We start from the raw sequence: 5,215 nt of genomic DNA, 5'->3' as shown, positions 1-5,215 counted from the left end.
TAACAAGCTTGTACCAATTTGGGATTTCACACTTTGGTACAGGAGATCTGCATGGTATGGTTTGCAGTCTAATAAATGTTAATGCTGTTCCTGACTCTCCCCAGCTAAAGATCTGAATAATGCAAGGAGACATTTTTCTGATGCCATTTCCCCATTACTGGGGCAAATGCCTGAGTTCTATTTGCACTCAAATGGAAAAGCAGCCGAGTGCAGCATTTTCATCGCTTACCATCCACTGCCTTCTCATGTACTCTAAAATCCAGGACATGTCATTGGAAGTTTATTAATTATGTGTAAATAAAAGATATGAAACTTAGAACTAGAGGGTAAGATAGCACCAGGCTACATTGATTTGAATCACTGCTTTAATTGCTGATTAGATCAGCAGTTGGGAAAGCTTCATTCAGATAATCGATTTCTGCCTTGTTTTTGTGCTCTAGGCCATGTTTTCATGCTCATCCCTCCCTGACAGATTTTTCCCCCCCTCTCTGTTTGTTGGTAACCAAATTAACATTTTCACACAACTGCACCACTATTAAAGTCTGTTTGGCCCATCATCTCAAGGGTGGCCTGTTGTTCATGAGTTGTTTATGTGCCCTTTTCCACACCCAGGTGAGCAACCACAGCCTGCTGGAGGGTGTGAGCAGCCCTTCCCTCCCTGCCATTGTCCCAAGCACCCTGGCATCTCCTGCCTGAGGAGTCCTCTGGCATCTCCACCCTTCCCACAGTTCTCAGCTGCTAGGAATGTATTTTGTGAAGGTGAACCATGCAGTAGGCAACTTCTAAGACCAGAAGACATGGCTGCCACCGCCAGCAGCAATATGTTGATTTTTTCTGGATACACGTGTATGTTTTAAAGCCATTGCCAGCCTGACGCTTTGATTGAGGCCCTTGAAATTTTATGTTTCGTGTATTAAGAGACACTAAACATTGTCTGTCTGTTCCTATTAGATGCCTGTTCATTGGTCCATAATTTGCAGTAAGTTTCATTTGGATGGAAAATGGAATCCAAGCAATTATTTAGAATTTTCTTAATTAGTTAGCAATATATTTAACATGCTGGAGAAATAAGATGACTAAAATGTTTTGATTAAGCCTGTTAATGAAATAAATTACTCCTGGTAATTCATGGTAGGTTCTAATCCTGCAGGATTTTAGCACTAGCACATCTTACCATCACACAGTATTTTTCCACATAAAGAAGGAATGTCTTTTATATGCCAGTTAGTTAAAATGTGGATTAACAGTGTATGTGGAGTGCAATTAAGAGAATGAACTGAAACTAAGGATTTCTTTGCATTCATGGAGAGCTGGCTATAGCAGGGTGAGCGGTTCAAGGCGGCTTTGGTTTCTGACAGTTTCTTCTGTTCATTGACTTCATCTGTTTCAGTGGTTTGGCTTTCCTTAAACTTCACCAGCAAACATGGCCTGCTTATGACTACTCATAACTAGAATTGTTGAAGGAGTAATAAAAAATAATGATTTGATTTAAGTAGATTGTCACAATTTCAAATATTGTTACAATTTTTTTTCCCCCCATAAAAACGCTTGGTTTCCAAAGGGATAAATGCAGTCATCTGCTTGTCTGGGTGGGATGTCTTAAAATACAATTGCAGCAATGCCTAAGCTCATGTTTCAGGTTTTAGTCATGTGCAGAAAAGCTTCCACCACTGCCCTTGTTCCAGCTCCAAGGGCTGACCAGCCCTGCCAGCAGGCACGGCTTGAGTCATTCCAGCTAAACCATGGGAACAGCCACCTCCAGGCAAAAGGTATCCCAGTCCCCTGATGAGAGTCACATGTGTAAGAGCGGGTGGCACTGCCCTTTCTTGTTCCACCAAAGCATTCCCCTCCTCTCACAAGTCTTGGCTGAACTGATTTTGTGGAGAAGGCAGACTGATGGAAAAAGGTTTTTCTTCAGCATGTCTTGGAATAGCTCTGTATTTGACTGTGGGTAGTACATCTATTTTGAAGATGCTCTGCCTTAGTTGATTTGCACAGTTTCCTGTATTATAGACTACATATAGGCCTGCTTATAGACATGTATAGAAAGAGTTTGATGTGCCAAGCTTTATAGTCTTTTTTTCCTCCTTCAAAGTCCATTTACTTGAGTTGTCAAAAAAACACAAAAAAGTTCAACAATCTGTGCACATCTAACTTTTTTTTTTTCCCCCATTTGAAAAATAAGAGAACTATATCCTGGAAACGCATGTGTTGGAAAGCACTTATTTTCAGTAACTGCCTATGCTTCATTATTCAGTGTGCTAGCTGCTGAGTCAGAGAGATCCTGTGGAAAACACAGCTGCCCAGGAATGGGCATCATGATGTGATGAAGGCTTCTGATGATAGCTTAGTTTGTTATAGTTTGTTATACCCACACAGATAAGTGTGCTATCAAAAGTAAAAGAGTACTGCTGACACTTACCTCACAAACAAAAGCTGCCATGTTGGGGATAGATGAACTAAAAGTTGTTGGTCCTACACCCAAACCCTGTTCTCAGAAGATAAGATGATCAACAAAACTAATAGTCAGGCAATAGCTGCTTCTGGTTTATGTGAGAAGGGTGTGTATATAAATGGAAAAGTCTCTGTTTAGCTGTTGCTTCCTATTCCCACTGCTTACACTCCCTTCCTTTCTTTCTTTTGTAATTCCATTACTTCTAGCATAGTTATGCTTTCTGCTGCCAAAAAATTCTGCAGGAATTTACAGGAAAGGGGTAGGTGTTGAAACATTACAAATGCACTGGCTTTATTCACCCTTGCTCTAAATTTACTGTAAAGGACAAAAACCTTGTGAATGGACACATCTTCTTCCTCTCCTCCTTGTCTTTGCCTTTATTAAGACTAAACAGTATTCCTTTGGACAAGAGAAAGAAAGAGCAAGATGACAGAGGGTGAAAGACCTCAAGCTGATGCTTCATATGTTGAGGATGCTGTCATGGAGCCATGGCCTGAGCTAGCCTGACTTGATCTCAGACCATTGTTGTAAACTGAACACAAAATTCATTGCTACCATTGCCCTGTGGCTGGGAGGAGTGGAGGCTGGAGAAAAATTAAGTTAAAAATACCTTGTTAAGCGGATTTATGCAAGTTTTGAGGGGATAATTTGCCTTGCTAAGTTTTATCTAGCTCTGTCAGTGAGTTTTTGTGTGCCCTGTGTAGTGGGGGTACCAACACTTCCCTAACTTTTTAGGCAGATGCTGGTGGAAGCAGGGACTGAAGTGAGGCTGACATGTTTTGTTTTTCTGTGTGCTGCTGTATTTTGTTCAACTGCATGCTTTTTAAATGGCACTGACAACTAAATGAGACAATTGATGGGATATCTCAGAAGGAATTACATGAACCTAACTTGAAACCCCACAGAACCTGTAGCTTCTGGTACCTATGACTGAGATTTTAATTCTCATAAAATTTTGTAAAAATAGGGCTTTGTGAAGGGCAGAGTGTAAAAATGCACTAAATATCATGTTGAAGATTTTACATTAAAACTTTGAACGGTGTTTCTTCCCAGACCAGCTAGCTTTGTTGTAGGATGTTGCGTGAAAGTCTTTGAGGCACACTTGTACAGGGTCAGCTCTGAAGAAAAACACGCCCTGCGTGCTGCCAGTAAGGTATAATTGTCTGCTCCTTTGCCACCCCAGTCAGCCCAAAAATTCTTCCATCACCCCTCCATAACTTGGGAATTGGCTTTTTCCTCCATAGCTCTGACACCTCCTTAATATTTTCCTACTGCCAGACATTAACAACATAACAAAACTGACCAAGCACCTGCTCAGGAAAAAAGCTACCAAGTACCTCAGTGAGCGTCAAGGGTTTTAGTCCAGTGCTTCAAATAAGTGTCAAGATTGTGATAGTCTGCCAGGAACACAGAGCCTGTGATATGAGCCCTGCATGCTCATGACACATAACAAAGATGACAATAAATTGTGTAAGAGTGTGGGACATGTACCAAAATGGTCAATTACACTGGAGCCAGAGGCTGTGCCACGTGTGCATTGGGAAGCTGGATGGGAGGAGATGTTTAGGAGTGATTTGCACAGAGGAGATGACAGTAGGGCAATTGATGGAACTGAGGTGGAGAGTACACAAAGGTGAGAGACCATCCAGCGATGGCAGCCACAGTGTTCTGTCAGCTGAGTCAAACCATAGCCTCATAGCAGCCCAGCACAACCAAGGTGAGAGGTCACCTGTATGATGGAGAAGCTTTGAATGCCCTGAGAGTTACTGGTAGCTGTCACCCTCTCCTTCATGATATAAGTGTTATATTTAGGTATGCAGTCATTGTAATTAGGGAAGAGAGAGAGTTATTTGGGTCTGGGTGCTGGAAAGTGATGGCAGAAGGAAAGGGTAGGGATGGAGGTCACTCAGCAGCTGCAGGATCTGGTGGTTTTCTACTCTTTTCAAAGTGGAGCTAGTGAGTCTTAAGACAAGGGACATCACAAGTTCCCACTGGAAGTAAAGATTCTGATTGAGCCAGACCCCAAGAAGTGACTTCCAAACCCAGCTCTGTTACAACCCTGTCTTACTCCAAATTAATTTTTCAGGTTTATGCAAGACACTAAGATGCTTTACCTCAGAAACAGAGCCATATTTTCTTCCATACTACTGAGGCTGGACTCAACATCATAAACAAGGTGGTGTAAACTGGAAAATAAAGCCCCTGATTAACCATTAGCCAGTCAAAATACCAGACTTGGTGGTTAATTAATCCAGCCAGTGAACTCACCTCCCAAATGCTATCAAGAGATTCCAAGGTGCAATAAATATACTGCAGCTGTGTCTGTGCTAGCAAGTAGTACAGCCTGGGAGCAGATCCATAATTCAGGAGAGTGCTGAGATTGCAGTGTGCACGCTGTCCGCCTTTCACCTGGGAGGAAGCCACCTCTTGTGCCCTCTTCATGATGCAAACCACAGCAGGGTAAGTAGGGATGATTGGGGCATTCACTTTGTAAGTGCTCTCCTGACCTGGGCTAACTACTAATGTGTAGGCACATTGCATGAACTGGCCCCATTCCAGCTTCTCTGCAAAAATACTGGGATAGGAAACACATTAAGAAATACTGCTTAATCCCAGAAGCATAATATTAGGCCTTATGGAGACATTTGTGGTATTGCATTAATATATGAATCATACTGAATAATAATAACACAGGATCAAATACCTAAGACAGCCATTTCTTTTAAAAAAATCTTTCTCCACATGAGAAACTCATATTTT

This window comes from Poecile atricapillus, chromosome 2 (genome assembly GCF_030490865.1).
Source record: "Poecile atricapillus isolate bPoeAtr1 chromosome 2, bPoeAtr1.hap1, whole genome shotgun sequence".
Classification (NCBI taxonomy): domain Eukaryota; kingdom Metazoa; phylum Chordata; class Aves; order Passeriformes; family Paridae; genus Poecile; species Poecile atricapillus.
Note: the sequence above shows the minus strand (reverse complement) of the source record.